Source organism: Channa argus, chromosome 1 (assembly GCF_033026475.1).
Source record: "Channa argus isolate prfri chromosome 1, Channa argus male v1.0, whole genome shotgun sequence".
Lineage (NCBI taxonomy): Eukaryota > Metazoa > Chordata > Actinopteri > Anabantiformes > Channidae > Channa > Channa argus.
Window position 1 is genome coordinate 7,811,751 of NC_090197.1, and position 17,236 is coordinate 7,828,986.

At 43.1% G+C, this 17,236-nt stretch overlaps 1 protein-coding gene across 1 annotated transcript in view; it reads left to right on the plus strand.

The window, feature by feature from the left end:
* Window positions 1-17,236, plus strand: part of atp1a3a (ATPase Na+/K+ transporting subunit alpha 3a) — a 147,101-nt gene that overhangs the window by 31,626 nt on the left and 98,239 nt on the right. The gene's annotated exons all lie outside the window — the stretch shown is intronic.

Consider the following 17,236-nt stretch of genomic DNA (forward strand, 5'->3'; position numbering starts at 1 on the left):
CCCTTTTCTGGTTGCAGTCGCCATGGAAACAGCAAAGATGCCGAAGTGCAGGAGAGTTAAGGGGTTGTGCGAGAGGCTGTGAAGGTGTAGCAAAACCTTCTGAAGGACACATATGGATTAAAGGTGAGTGTCTGTGTGTTCCTGAATGCCTGCACACACACACACATACACACACACACACACATAATTTGACACTGTATAGTTCATCAAACTGATTTGGGATTGTCTCCCCCACACACACACACACACATAATAACACAAATCTTTCACTTTTCTCTAACACTTCGTCCTCCATTTGACATCTTCCGTCCTCCTCTCCGAGCACACGTTCTCTGCAGGAGGCACCTTACATCACAGTGGGGGCCTGCATTTGTACCACTGGTCGCCCCCAGATGAAATCAAGAGCGCTGAATGTGTGAATGCTACACTCTCTCTCTCTCCTACTCTTTCTCCCAAACCTACTTTCTGCCTGTGTCCCTCGGCCTCCCTCGCTCCCCTTTTCTTCCTCCTTCCAAAAAAGCCAGATGGGCTGGAGCTTCTTTTATTCTTGAGGCCCGGTGCACGTGCCGAGGACACAGGGCCTCACGGCGTTTAATTCACAATCCTTAGACGCCTCCTTCTTTTAACCCCCCCCCCCTCCCTCGTGACTAACACCATCGCCCACCCCAATCCCTCCCCAGTCACTCCCTTACTGTCGTCTGTCCTTCCTCCTCAGCACCTCTCTTCTACTCTACTCTATTATCTCCTTTTCAATTCTTCGCTCCTCTATCCCGCACGTCTCTGCTCCGCTTTGTTCTATTTTTGTCAAGTTTCATATCTCCTCTATTTTTTATGTGACCTTTCCATTCTGGCCTGTTTTGGCCAGTTTTTTTCTGATTATATTTTCTCCAGTAACCTACATGTTATGTTCTCTGCTAAATTGTCTTTCACCATTATATGTTCTCCAATTCTTAGAGGGCTTTCATCGATTCTGAGCTGCACAGGAATTGCAGTGCATGTCCAGTTTTCTATTCAATAAATTCCACATTAATTATTATTTAATTTAGGTAAACTCCATGTCATCTCAACAAAAGCCCCAATTTTCTTAACTCCTATTTCCTAAATTACGTGTAAACTTTAGTTCATTGTTAACACTACTGGGCCACATTTAAATTTTTCATGTGACACAAAAACATTTTTTGATCACATGAAAGTAAATAAATCTATTAAAGTCACGACTTTGGTGGCGAGAAAATAAGTACAGACATCTCCTCTTCGGGATGTCAGGGGTCTTGATTTGAAATGTTCACAGAATTTTCCCATTCAAAGCAGACTCCTCTGCACAAACTTTGCCTATTCATACCTATCCAAAGACTTGGCACCTCAAAAACCTGTTTGCAAACATGTTCATTTTAGGAGGAGAGGCTGAAGATGTGTGTGTGTGTGTGTGTTGGGGGGGTCAGGACTGGGGGCTGAGTGCCGTTTGAACTGCTGCCTGCAGGCGTGTTTGACCTCCTCCTTCCCTCTTGCAAGGCCACTGAACCTGACAGAAAGATGCTGCACCTCGACGATTCACACAGTGGCCGGACTCAAAGTGACGAGTGCGCACAGCAGAGCTTTTAATTGGCTGAGCTAGTGACAATCAGGATTTCAGTTTTAATAGCAGTCTATAGATTAGTGTCAGGGCGGATTTTAACCCCCCTACATTCTAACATCTACTTTATGACCTTCTTTTTTGAATTAGATTCATTTTAAAGGGTTTCGTTTTCTTATGCATGCGTAAAGTACCTGGACTGAAACCCGGAAACTCCTTCACTTTCAACCTCGTCTTCAGTAAATGGTTTAGTCTTGCAGTTTTCAGTGCAGCCTGCAGCAGAGCCGGGTCGTCTTAAAGGAAACTGGATTATTTAGTGCTGTCTGGGTCTAATTGTTATTGAATGTGCCCACTATTTATTCGGGATTATTCGGGTTAACGTGGAAATAATGAGGTGGCCGGTCTCGGGGCGGTGTTGGACGGTCGCAGGGAAATCGATGAACACACTGAGTTAATTATGAGAAATCAATTAAAAGGAGGAGAGGGGGGCTGGAAGGGGGGAGGTGACGTCCTCCGTCTTTTGTGTTGGTAGTTTTCCTTTGCTCTAAGAAGAAAATCAACCACAAGTTCGCACTTCATGTTTATGATCCACACTGTCCTGTCTCTGTCACACACACACAGGCGCAAACACCTGACAGCAATTAACAACCAAACTGAAGCCATCTTCATTACAGTTTTCTGAGGCTCTCTCTCTCTCACACACACACACACACACACTCGGTCGTCAATGCGATTTTGCTCCCTGATTTTGAGTGTAAACACTAAGCTAAATGATCACCTGACCACTCCAATAATCAATAAATCGCTCGCGCTTTAATCAGTTCATTGCCAAGATCATTGTGCACGTTTCCAGCTATTAATTCCGACTGTTTTTGTTGCCAGTAGCCTGCGTTAAGTATTATTGCTCTTTATTTCAAGTCAATCTTTTGTAATGTGAATGAATTATTATAAAAGTGCCGAGAAATATTATCGCCACATAACTTCGATTTTTATGCACAGAAAACAGCAGCCGGATTTCTTCGTTTGTTTCGCGTTTTATTGTTGCATAAATTGATGTAAATCAGTTGGGTTTATTGCATATTTTCCAGGTCTCTGAAGTCCTGATAAATAGTACGAAAATAGCGTCGAACACTTTTTCTTATCATCGTTTTATTCTCTAAAGTTATGGGGGTTTTTTTTTGTTTTGTTTTTTCTTATTTAAATTCTCGATTGCAGGCTCAAATCATAACGTAAGGAAATCGTTTTTCGTTTTTGGTTGTTAAAACGGGGGCTCTTTTTTGTCAAACTTAAACAAAAAGCAAAACTCTTGGCGTTTTATTTTACACATTTAAATATTTCCCTATATGCAAATGAGCCACCGTCGAAGAAAGCGCGAAATCCTTTCTATTATTAAGAAGATAAAAATGGTAAATATAATACCGGATATAATGCTTATGCACTGTGCACATATTTGCATTTATTTCAGTGAAGGGTTTGATGTATGCACTGCATGTAAATGGCCTGTGGTCCATGCGTTTCGATAACGGGAAAGTCTGTCACTATAAAATAAAACCTAAATCCAACCTGGAGAGAAAAACATTTTCTTTCAAAGAGCAAAGTGAAGGTGAACGAATTTAAAGCATGAATAAATTATACCTCAAATAACGAATATTTAAAAAAAAAAGAAGAAGAAGAAGAAGAAAAGGACGCCTGTTTCATTGGCACGTTAGGATATCTAATTGATAATGTTTTGTATTGATAACAAATATATATTATATGCATTACTTTCACCTTGTAGTTTTGATTTCGTGAATTAAGTTGAAGACTAAAGTTTGACCTCTGTAAAAAAAAGAAAAAAAAATCGCCAAGGCTTCACATTTCAGTTTGTCATCGATCGAGTTTCCCTTCACACCCGGAGGGTTTGGTTTGTATTTGAATTGATGAATAATAACCCTTATTTCATACCTGGGGAGGGGGGGTGGGGAGGGGGTGGGCAGGCGTCCCCTGTTGTTCATAGCAGTTTCTGTAGCTTTCAGGCCTTAATTCTAAGGCTTTGCAGTTATTTTTGATCTCTGGTTTGTTGGAGATGATCAGTGAATCTCAAAGAAAATTCCGTCCCCACAGGTTCAGTTTTAGATGATGGAAAAAAACACAACAACATGCAGCATTTGTGGATTATCTATTAATGTAATAACTTTTTATTTTTTAAAGTCACTGCACTTAATTCTAAACACAATCGCTTTACTGTAACTTTTCTGATATACAGACATAATTACAGTCATTCTAAGTAAACTGTTACTTTCACAGCATCCGTGACAAAACGTGTTATTGTCGCTGAAGCCATGATGTGATTATTTGGTGTTATCATAAACTCTATTGCTCTTTTCATCGATTTGCCAGGAGCAAACTGCCTCTGCTGCCCAGGAGCCAGACCCCACCACACTGACCCCTGGGTCAAAGGTCTGCCATTACAGCAACTCATCAGACCCCTTCATGGTCCAGACAGAGCTCGCTCAGTTTTTAATTAGGAGCAAGTAGCCTCCAGGTCCAGTAATAACAAATGTTTTTCTTTTAGGCCACTGTGTATAATGTTTATTGCCCAAAGTGATGAAGGCCTTACATTTTCGCTCGTATCAATCCGACAGCATCCAGTGGCCAATAGCAGCACGGTTCTAGAACCACAGAACCACATCTGGGGTTGCTAAGCGACAAACAAGCGCGAGAGGCGATTCGATCAGTGTGTTAGCTTTCTAGCCACGAGCTAAACGGATAATCTTTCAAGGCAGTGACACAAAAATTCACAAATGAAGGCCCAGGATGTCCTGGGATGTTCTGACTAGTCACGGGAGGAGGAGGAGGAGGAGGAGGAGGAAGAAGAAGAGCCAATGTTCAGACCAAGTTAAGTAAGAACAGTAAGGGAAACAAGATGTCTGAGCCCCCCTAGCTGCACTTCGTTGTTAATAAGCGATAACGTTCAATTCCCCGAGCAAATCTTCTCCAGTATGTCAAACAAACAGCCGAGACACAAACTTCAAGTGAAGTGATTTTTAATGAAGTTCTTAAGTTCGTGCTCTGAATTCATGCAACTTGGATTTTTTTCACTTATTGTAAGTTGAAATAACTCAGACCTTTGTGTTCTTTATCGTGGCTCTAGTTGAAGACCCTATATCACACATGAGCTGGGAATCATTCATTCAAACGCTTTTGTGAATTTTCACAAACGCGTTGACCATCGTGACAGACTTGCTGTAGTACTGATAGCGTGTGCAGGCTGGAGCTCGTATTCCATCGTGGGTTTTTATTGCTTTTATTTACTTTCTGACTTCTATGGGACAATTTTTTTTTTATTGGAGTATGAAAAGGCACATTTTCCAATGCAAACCAAATCCAAACCAATGCAAATAGGTGATAATAATTATTTCAATCCGGCCTTTCATAGTCGGCTGAACCCATTAAGTACGAACTGCAAACTACTTGTCATTTTTAATCAAGCCAAGATAAAAACTTCTTCACTTTGCAGTATGTGTAACCAGTATCAGGCACAGATCATTTGTTTACGTATCTTAAAGCTAAAGCTAAAGTAGCGAGGTTTTCTGGCTCAGCCTTAAACCTGAATGCACATAAAAGCAGCTGAAGCCAGATCATATTTCATTACAGCCACCTGCAGTTCGAATGCACTGAAATAAATGTTTGCAGCTCTAAGCTGAAGCTTAATGGAAGAATAATGGAAGATTCTTCCATTAGTCAACCAGTGTTGCCAATTTGCTATCATGTCTGGATTCACACTACTTGAGCCGCAGCCCGTCTCCCTTACTCCATTCGCCTGACACACCTAAAATAACTAAATATAATCAGTGAGACAAAACCGATCCACCAATAATTATGAAACAACCGTGGGATCAGGAAAATGCTGCGGCGGTAAACACGTGCGCCCCGAGCTTCAAGTGCAAGCTAAATACTCCTTCCATTGCTCCGTGGAAAATAAGGATCAGGACTGTCCAGTGACTGATAAGAAAGAAAAGCTCCTCGTGTATAGACCGCGCTGCCACCCGCTGTGGTTCCCTGTCATCTCTGCGACTCTCGCTAGTCTCCAGTAAATTAATTCCAAATTTACTGATAACCTCTAAGTGTATACTGATCATTTCTGCTTCACTGTATCAAAATTGTTTTTAACAGGGTGCAGTGAGCAAAACGTGTATCTTTTCCCGGGATTGATATTTTGAACTGGACACTATAAAACTCTTAATGTCTTTAATATCTGTTGCATATTGACTCTCATTAGTGCCTGTATTGTAGTCTGCATTTGACCGTGGTTTCTCAGTAAATAGTGGAAATGAAGCTTGGGAGGTCGGTTAAACAGTTACTCCTCTGGATTGATTTCCAATAATCTGGTCACTGTCTTGTCTGATCCGCAGGACGCGGCCTACGGGGGATCGTCAGCTCACGTCCCGACGGCTACCGCCGTGGTGACCGGTGTGGAGATAATAGCAGTTAATGAGATATTAACCCCAGATGAGGAAGAAGACAGGAAGTGATGAGCATTCGCGGGGAAAGACTAAAGACGGGACTCATCAATGGACGACCTCGGTCCGATCGATATTGGTTTGTTATTCGGGCGGCAGTAACAAGAAGCGCGACCCCCCTGTGCCGAGGTAAATCCAATTTCGTAATTCAGGCGTGCACACACAAACATACAGCCAGTCGACCGCACACACAGGCCCATGCATTTGCAGACATAAAGTTTAAACATTAGCAAGATCTACACCATCAAAATCAAAATATATGGATGGATGGACACACACACACATGCACGCACGCACGCACGCACACATGCGTAATAAACTACTGGCAAACACACAGCGATGATTGGTGGTCTGGCCCATCGTCCAGCTGCTTAGGATGCGAGCGGACGAGTGCACCCTGCAGGGGTCAAAGGTCAAATTCATCCCAGACGCCCGACCTCATCTACCGAAGGTTGACCTTTCTAGGCCGGGAGTGTGTGTTTGTGTCTGTCCGTGTGAGGGCAGGCCGAGGGAGAGGGGTTTATGGAGGAAAATGTAGCGGCCAATAACGTGAGAAGCATAAGTGAAATACTGTGTTAATTTAATATGACGCTTCGTGTCTGGTTGTTTGAAGCAGGAGCAGCGAAGGTAAGAAAACTTTTTTTTTTTTTCCTACATTCTATCCCATCAATATTTTGAGATTTTTTTTTTTTTTTCTCAAGGCAAGAGATGTGGAAAGTGAACTAAAGACTAAAGGGAGAGAAATTACAGGCACAGAACAAAAGGCAAGTTGAGGAAAAATGGCCAAAAGAGAACAATGATGGATTGGCGGATAGTTGCAGCTACTGTTTTTTTCTGCCTTTGTGTCTGGCTTGCTTTTCCGAATTTTATGCTTTTTGTTTTTCTCTCTCACTTCTGGTCCACCTTTCCTTGACTCGTGGCTCTTTCCGTAACATCCCAAATGCACACGTGCACACACACACACACACACACACACACACTTATAGAAATAGAATTACTTCACACACAATTTCAAACTCGTACCGCTACACTTGACAAACACACACGGTGTTTGAAGGTAGTTGTAGCAAGTTGTTCAACTTTAAGCTTTTAATTTTAGAGATATCATTCACTGCCTTTAGGTGCGTGGCCTCACTGAGCTATCGTGAAAAAATCCCCGTCAAACAACAATTTGACTAAAGCGGAACTAACTTGCATATCGTGATTAAACATATTTGTTTCGTGTTACTCGCATTTGGGTCAGACATGTTTTGTGGTAGCCTGAAGGAAACTACCAGCGCGAAAATAAAAAAGCGTGAGAATCTGCGTGTTGAATCTCAATGAAGAGTTGGTGGAGTTGTTCTTTGGACTGTTATTTACTACTTTGTGCTAAACAAAAACCACAATACTTATGCGGTAAAATCTCCACTTGCCGCTCACTAGAAACTACTAGGGGAGTTTGGCAACGGTGGTTCATAATAAATCCTAATCTGTCCAAAACATATGATTCAAAGAAAACTCTTAGCACTGAGATCAACACCTTGTTACTGGTCATGTTATATAGGAACTGGAAGGAATTAAGGTTTTTTTTTTCCCCCTTATTCTGACAAGTTTCCCTGTACGCTTCTGGTCTTTGCAGCAAATAACTACTTCAAAGGTTGGTGCCAGAAATCGACCTCTTCCCTCGCCTCTCTCCGAGTCCTTGCGCACCGATCTCCTCATCCCAGAGGTTCAAAGATGAAGGTGAGTAGGTGGGTGGAGGAGGAGGAGGAGGAAGGCAGAGGAAGGGATGAAGGATTAAAGCGGGGTGGAAATACGCCTGGCCGAGCACTTGTTTCCATCCCTCCCCTTCACCCCCGCCTGTCCTCCTCCTCCCCCCCCCCCAAAAAAAAACATTCTTTTCACTCTTCCAGCTCTCGTTCACCCCCTAATCCCTCGCTACTCCCCTGCATATGTTTCCTAATCCGGAGTGTGTGGGAGGCCCATGAACCACCCCCTCCTCAACCTCCCCCCCCAGCCTCTCTCTCGGTCGCTGTAACTCTGCAACATGCCTCCATTGCTCTTCTTTTAGTCCTGGACTCTTTGGTCTTTCGCTTTGCGGCTCGAATCATCAGGCAGCGGTGCAGCCTGTCCACGCCCACCTAACAACTAGAACCACACAAACCTAACTGTGCTATGAATATATACATTTATCACGCGATAGCGTTGCACATGCAGCGCTCGCTTTATACGTCAATTAAAAATGACACACTTGTGCTGGATATCAAACTAGTGTGGCCTCCTTTGTCCACAACTCTTGATTATTTTCCATTAGTTTCTCTGCCGCTCATTCATCCTTTTATTTCCTCCCTCTGGCTGTCTTATTTTCTCTCAGGTGATTTCGTTCTCATTTCAGCTGCTCTCGTAACACACACACACACACACACACACACACACACATGCACACACAGGCTTTTTGTCCTCCTTCTTCCCTTGCTTTACCCATTACTGAATAGTATTCCTGGAGCCTTTTGTGAAGCCTTGTATAGGCACATGCCAAGTCAAGTTATTTCAGAGCGGTTTCAATGGAATTACCCCCCAAAATAATCTCCTTTTGCCTACATAAAAAAAAAAAGTAGAAAGGGACAGAAGAACAGAAGAGAATAATGTAAAACGAACCAGCATCCTTGACACAGACTAAGCCTGTAGTTCCACACTAAAGGAACATAACAATATGAAAGGATCAGAGAGTCTACATATTTCAAAAAAAAAAAAAAAAGAAGCACCAAGAAATCTGGATATGAATTGTGGATGAAAGCAGGGATGTAGTGCACAGTAAAGCTACCTAAACTCAGCTTACCCTGCTTTTTATTCGGAGATTACTCACCTTTTAAGCTGGCTGAAATGTTCACTACTTGAATGTAGAGGAACTCAAACCGCTGGGCAGAAAAGGAAGGGTCTTTAAAGGTAACAACCGAAGGTTCAGTAACATTTCACAAAAAATGACATATATTATTAATATCAACGGCTGGATGTCGGCGCTAATGAATTATTTAGTATGCGGGAAACAAAGCCGTCATCAACACTCGGAGCACAATTGAAATATTGACTATACCATAACAGTGGCGTGCATTTAGATTCGTGGTTCATAGACATTCGAGGCTGTTTGGGAGCCTGGAGGTCAAAGGTCAATGCAGCAGCACCTAAACAGTTCATGAATAAAACTGAAAGATGGCTGTGTGTTTCAAATTGTCCTTCAATGAACTGGGACGGCTGAACAGGAATCCGTGTAATCTGGATCAAAGTCTGACCCTCGGTTGTAATTAACCTGTATCTGTATTCGTATTTGATGTTTGGAGAAGCGGGAAACATTTCAGGAAGGACAGACGCTTTCAAACGACCGATCGGGTCGGTGTGTTCTGATGGACGTGGTTGCACGATTGTGTGTTTGTGATTCTTAGAGGATTATCTGGAATATGTAAACACAGCTTGTGTGTCTCTTACTCATCGCTCACTCACTGTTGTCGTCTCTATTGATTATTCAGCAAATTGCTGAAACACTTTTGGACTTTTTGATTTTCCACAGGCACTTTCCAAAAAACGGAAAATGCCTTTTCTCACCAGTGAATGATCCAGTCATCCAAAAAATACGGATAAAAACCGGTTATTCATTAGACATCCTCATCCAATTTACTTTTTGATCAATGTCCCATCAATCTAATTACAAATATTTTTACTGTGCGTTTCTGTATGTGGGCACTAAAGCAGTTCAACTTGTGAGCATACTGTATCAGTTTTATGCTACAAAGCTTTTGCATGTGTCCCCTCCATAATTCCCCTTAAACATTAAAAAATGATGTAGTTGAAAGCAACAATGCATCAGTTAACAAATGTATCTAGTCGCATTTGCATTGTTCCACATTACACACTTGGTTTAGCTTCTGCTAAATAAATGCTGATATGCATTTGTACGTTGAGGTAGTGTTGATATATAGGATCATTTTATGCTCCCACTTATCAATGATACATATGTTTATGTTCCCAGGTTTCTACCTGGGTGTGCATAGCGTATATTTACTGCATATCCTGCAGAAAGTTTGTGCATCCACAACTATTCGGCGCATCGCTCCACGTGCGCGCTGGCGTGCGAGCGTGTGCCAACCGCCTTCAGGCTTCCACACACTGTGTGTTCATCATTAAACATATATATATATATATCTGTGTGTGTGTGTGTGTGTGTGTGTGTGTGTCAGTGCCAGGTGTCATATCAATAGGTTAATAGCTGTGGTGTCAGATTCAGTAACTCTGATTAGTTGACAGTTCACTAATCCACACACCATCCTGAGTTATTGGCCCGGCCCATTGATTTCCAGCCTGCCAGCCAAGCCAGGAGGAACTCAGGGGTCGTAAGAGAGCCTGCCGCTATTGATTGGCCCCAGATCAACCCCACCACCACTTCCCCATAACACACACACACACAACCTTAACTGCAGTCCTATGGCATGCAGCCTAACATACTCTGAGATAGTTTCCTTTTCTGTTTGTATTGCTCTCCACTTCCTATCTCCCCACCTTCTCTCCATCTCCTATTGTGCCACTGGGTATTATTGTGTCGTGTTGCACTGTCATCTCCATCAGTCAATCTTTTTTTTTTTTTTTTTAGAGGGAGATATTTTTATTGACAGATTTTATGAGTTGTAGAAGGCATCTAACAAAACTGCTTCTCTCTCTCTCTCTTTCTCTCTTTCTCTACCTGCTCTGCCCCACTGCCAATACTTTTCTATCCTTTCATCTGTATCAGCACATTAAAGTGCTACTCCACCCAAAATCTTTAAAGTATCAAACCCTTCATCCTCTGTAGGCTTGAAAGGCACCTGTAAAACATTTGTAGTCTCACTTTTTTTTCACACAGATACAGCTGTGGCCAGTTTAAAGATTCACACAGTCCAATGTATCACAGGCGAGAAACTTCAGTCTAAAGAATTAATGTCATGGGCACAAAGAAAATTCCACTATTAACCGCAGCGGTTCAAGCCTACATAATTTAGCTTTTAATACTCAAACGATATAAGAAGACGTGTTTTGTGGGTCACATATGACTGACAGACTGTGTAGGTGGTTTGTGTGCACCTGTGACCATGTTGTTGAGGCTCAAAAGCTCTTCTCAGTCTCAAGTGAGGGGCCACCGTGAGATGCAGTCTGCACATTGGCATCTTCAGAAAGCAAAAGCTAGACTCCTTCCGTGAGTAAGTCATTGAAAGGGTGCTCACGGGGACAAAAAGCTCGATTGTTTGGCCTGTACACGCGGGAAGTGATCATAATCAGCCCCGGGAAGTAGCATTCCACCGGCAACATATGAGCCCACCACCCACAAGACTGGGGTATAGCAGTCCGGTGTTGCATCTACCTCCTGTTTCTTGTATCCTGCACAAACTATTCTGAATAGAGGCTTAATCGTTTTCCGGATTCGACTGTGATAAACACGTAGCTGTTGAAAATCGTTGTCAGTTGGACCCCAGTCCTAAAGAAGCGGACTAACTCAAGAGGGACCCAGGTTTGAGCCAGATGATCTATACCATATATGTACGGTGGAAGAACCGCAAAGACCAGAAAACATGGCTGGAGGGAAGAACATATGGAGCACCTGGTTTTTAGCATGCATGCTATGATGGAAGGGGTCTGCTACTCATTCTGATGGCAAGATCTTCCCAGGGTTCAACCTCCGCAAGTGACTTTTTGCTCAAAACTTGCCTATTCCGTCCGCTGATAAGTGTTTTTTGATTGTTTTGTTCTAATCTTATCTAAACCAGTTATTCTGAACGAGCGATCCGAGCGGAGGATCCGGATTCAAACCTGCAACCCAGCAGTCGGCACACAAGGTGAGAGCGTTTCATTCCGTGGCTCCGCGAACAACATCGCTCTTATTATCTCAGGCCCTCGCTTCCTCTCGCCTTCCCCTGCTACCGACATCTCTCCTCGGCCTCTGTGTAAGCACTGGGGTGGAGAGGGGTGGTGGTGGAGGTGGGGGGGGGTTGTTAAACATTTTTCTTCCTTCTTAATTGTTTTGACTTGTGCCATTGGCATCCCGATTAGGCCCCATTGATTTCCCACTGCTAAGTGCATTGATTTCTACATTTCTCATTGATCCCCGCTTCTAAATCTACCCACACACACTCCGTGTCTGTGTCTCTCTTTCTGCCGATGAACACCATGAACATGTTGTGTGTGTGTGTGTGTGTGTGTGTGTGTGTAAGTGAGTACAAAACGGAGAGAGAGAGAGAGTGAACAAGTGCTGGCAAATAGCACACAAAGGACAGAGATACGAGAGTGAAGTCAATGGGTTTCGTATTGTACAAGAATGGAATTATGAGGTTTGTGTGAATAAAATGCGCAACTCAGTGGAGACCAGTGGGGAGTGTGTGTGTGTGTGTGTGTGTGTTGCAAGAGCAGTAGTGATTTGATTGCCACGCATCTTGACATGAATGGTAATGTTGTGGCAGAGGTTCCCGTTTTTCCTGAAAGAATTCGGCCTAATTCGTTTTTTGAAATGATCAATTTATTATTGGGTTTTATGCAACAATTTGGGCAAATTAAATTGAAAATATATTAAAAAAAAATGTGACATGCTATTTCGGCAGCAGAATACTTTGTGAGGGGTGACATTTAAAGCACCTTCTTATTTCTGTGTTGCAGCTTGCGAATGTCTAACTTATCACTTGTGTACACACACATACACACACACACGCGCTTAGAGAAACACGCAGAGAGACACACACACACACACGCAGAGAAACACACCCTTTTGATCTTATTCCACGGTGTCCAGGAGAGCTGGGTCTGATCCTCTCAGTGTTTAAGGCTCTCATCTCCCCCCACGACTGCAATGGCTACACATATAAACACTCAAGTACACACACACACACACACACACACACACACCAGATGCTGCATGCGTTGGAAAGCTCCATCCATGTCATCGGCATTACCTCGAGCCCTGATGCTGCGTCTGTGCTAAGCTAAGCTGTTTGGCCCTTTTTGAGAACAGAAAACATAGTCTGAGTGTGTGTGTGTGCGTGTGTCTACTTTTCGTGTGTTTATGCACGTTACCGTATATTTTTACATACTTTTAATATTTTGTGAGTGTGTTGCTTTGGGCTTCCTGTGCTTTTCTGCATGTTACAGTGGGGTTTGCATGCTCCTACATAATTTTGTGTACCAACAGATGAATGCGTATGTTCCCGCATAACTGTAGGCGTGAACCTGAAAGCAGAAATGACAATAACGAGTCCATCCCCCACCACACCCCTCTGAAATCCATTACAGCCAATCCAGGGTGAAATAGGATGCAAAACTTGTGTGAAATGTCAACACAGGCGGAAAAACATTTTCAAAGTCCAAATGAAATTATGCATGAAATAAAGGAGAATATACATGGGGAAAAATCCCCAGCTTGTGAAGATAAGAACATTGGGGGCGGGGGGTTGGGGGGGAAATTCACAAACCGATTTTCCGCGCTCGCTGTGATTTCCTGCGCACTCCAAGTTGAAGGCGAGCTCCCGAGCTCTGAGCAAGAGCATCGATTGGCGTCAATGATCGTATCATTGTGGCGTATCAACGGCATCGTGTTTTACTCTTTTCTGTGTGTGTGTCCTCAGCGGCCTTAAGAGGAATAATGGATATGTGGGAGGGGTATTGGCAGGGCCCAGACCGGCCCATTGACAACCTGTCAGCATCGATTACAGGCCACACAAGGAAAGGCAGAGAGATGGAAAGAGAGAGAGAGAGATTCTGAAACTACATCAAATGTCCAAAGCTAAAAATAGAAGTGTGTGTGTGTGTGTGTGTGTGCTTTATGTAAATGAGTACTTCCATAAGTATGGACACGGGTATGTGTCCAGAGGTGTGTATTTCTAATAATGTACCTCAAAAGTAATAATTCTCTCTTCCTCAGTTTGTGCATGTGTGTGAATATTTTATAGTGTTGTTTATTAAGCCCCGTGTTACAGTCAGATAATGATTCTTCTGTCTCACTCCGTGTCTCTGGGGTGTGTGTGTGTGTGTGTGTGTGTGTGTGTAGCGGCAGCACAGGGGTAGGCAGTGATATAATTGTAAGCTGGTATTGATTGGTTTCCTCTTGTTATTGATGAGGGAGAATTTAATTCAACCAACTCGTTTGTCAACATGACACTGCCATTTAACAATAAACTCTCTCTCTCACACACACACACACACACACACACACACACACACACACACACACACCCAAAGCAGACAGAAAGCAATAATCTGATCCTGCAAGAAACTTATTGTGCTGAAAAGAATGTTCATTTATTCAAATTATTTGTTTATTTAATAATTTCTCTAAAACAATGAGACCGACTGTTATTGACACACGATGGTAATAATAAGAAGCTCATGTAATAATCAATTAAACCTTCATCTTTCATTTCCTCCCAGTTGGAGACGTAAAATGTGCAGTTCATTTCATTTTGAACCATTAAAAAAAAAGGACAAGTTGACTAATAAAATATCAAATATCAAATATTCTAAACACTGTTGCATATAGTCCAGCAGTTTGGTGTCAGGTCACCAACAGGTTCGCTTTGAAAGGTAAGAGGCAGCGTCTATTTTAGGTTTCTTAGACAATGCTGTCTGTGAGTGTGTGTGTGTGTGTGTGTGTGTGTAACTGATCAGAAATCCACTATGGCCTATAAGCCCACGATGTCAGACAAAGCAACCACCACAGCAGGATCCAGAGCAGTTATAAAAGGATAGATATTACAGAGGGGGAAAAGAACATATTGCTATTGATGAGGCCCGCCGTGCGCCATATTCCTCCCCTCTCCTTCAAATCCACACACAGCTCCCTCCCCTCCTGCGATGGACGCACAAAATACACTATATTCTACAAGAAATAATTGCTTTTGTCTGGAAGGAGTTTGGATCGGGGCTCCTCTGCGCTTTACCCTCATCTGCAGAAGGGGGCTCTTGAGGGACAACCGGTCGCTTCTTTATTTGGCTTCTCCACTCCCTCCTCCTCCTGCTGCTGCTCCTCTTTTCTCTTTCCTGCCTTTCCTCCTTGTTGGACACACGGGTGTCATCTGTCAATAGGGAGTGGGCTTTATTTATTTTATTTTTTTTTATGGGAGGCCCTCCTTTGTGCTGTGACGTGTGTCTGTGTATAGAGGACATGAGGTGCCACAGAATGTAACGGAAAGGCTTTGAATGATAGGACATAAGCTCATGAAGAAGCACAAGTATTGTAGTAGTAGCAGTAGTCATAATGTTAGTACTACGAGAGAAGTTATGATGGTAGTCATAGTAGTAGGAGTAGGAGTAGGAGAAGTAGTATCATTGAACTGTCGTAGAGGTCACAGCAGTAGTATCAACAGTATTACTGCAGTATTAGAATCCACAGTATTAGTACAAGTCGTACTGATAGACATAGCTGTAATAATAAATGGTGGAGCTGGATCAGTAGCAGTAGTACTATTACTACATTAATAACAGACACAAAGGGGACCCGTGTATTGTACTGTACTGTACTGTACTGTGTAGTAGAGACCACAGCAGTATCAGTGAGGGTGCTGATATTGATATCAGTATGATACAGCTTTAGTAAAAACACTACTAGTATTTATAGACAGGAGTATTGAAGTAGGAAGTGGTTCTAGAAGCAGTTAGAGTATTTGTACTAATGGTAGAAGCAGTACTACTATTAGACTAAATTTAAAGTACAAATTTATAAACTAGGGGTCAGTGATGGTGGACTCTAAAGTTTCATAACATAATAATACATAATAATGTATAGAGGTTACGTAATGTAACATCGGGGGTTTCGTACCGACATTTTTTATTTTAGAACTAGAAGTAGTAGCAACATCTGTAGATCGTATTTAGTGAGCTGTGGTCGTAGTAGTACAGACAGTACTGCTGGGTACAGTCTAATCGTAGTACAGCAGCTGTAAAGTCCGAGGATCACGACGCTTCTGATATTTATATTTCACGTTTTCTTTTTTCCAGCACTGGCAGAGAAACTGGGGCCTTTTCCACAAGGCCCGTAATTGATCGATAACTTATTAACAGCTCAGTCCGTGTGTGTGTGTGTGTGTGTGTGTGTGTGTGTGTGTGTGTGTGTGTGGATTGGTCGATTTCATTTTATTGACTGCGATATTTAGCGCATAGATTTTTCTATTTAAAAAAATCCATGTAGGCGATAATCTTGAGTGTAAATGCAGAGCGCAGACGGGGGCTGTAAACGAGAAGAGGTGCTGATGGCCGGGAGCCACCTTCCCTCGGACACACACACACACACTCACACACACACACAAACAACGGCAGCTAAAACACTCTCGTCGGCCTGCAATTTAGATTCCACTCACCTGGCATTTTACGCACACACACACGCAAGTAGCCCGAGATAATTAGTAATTTAGCAGCCGAGGCTCTGCGGGCTTTGATTACTCACCTCTGTGCGGAAAAGAAGACGTTACTTGAGGGCTGCAGGTGACCTTGTGTGTAGGCCACACTCGAGTAAATCTACATGAGCAGGAGAGAGAGAGAGAGAAAGAGAGAGACCCACCTGCTGAAATATACATCAAAGCCCCCCGCTCCACCACCACGCTTTGAATTCACGTCCGCACAAAGTGCAGAGGGGATCGATTTTTCGGAGGCCGGCGATGATGTGATTATTGGCTTCATTATAATGAAGTAATCAGAAGATCAATTGACTGGATCTGCGCTCGCCTTGTGCGGGATTATAGTGGCCAAAGAGTTGAGACAGTGCGAGCGTTCATATTTCAAATGATTCGTGGTGCTTGTGGTGTCAGGCCAACATATGCTCTTCACAGTCAGCTTCTTTAATATTAAGCCCAGTTGTCACTTGTTATTTCAATAAACATCCGACAGATGCCAATAAATGTTCAGATGCTGCCAAACAAGAAATATTTGCTCCTATCACAGGGAAGAGAAAACGGGTGTCTGTGTTTTTCTGCATATGTTGTACGCGCGCGCGTGTTGGGGTGAGGGGTGTAGATGGTGAAGGAGGGGGGGGGGGTTAAAGAGGGGAGGGTAGGAAACGGGGGTTTTAAAAAAAAGGGGGGGGAGGGGGGGGGGGCTCTGTCTCCCGTACGGAGCGCTTCACCGTGCCAGAGTGCGTTTAGGCTGCGCAGTGTCGGACCAAAACCACCGGGGTTCCCACAAA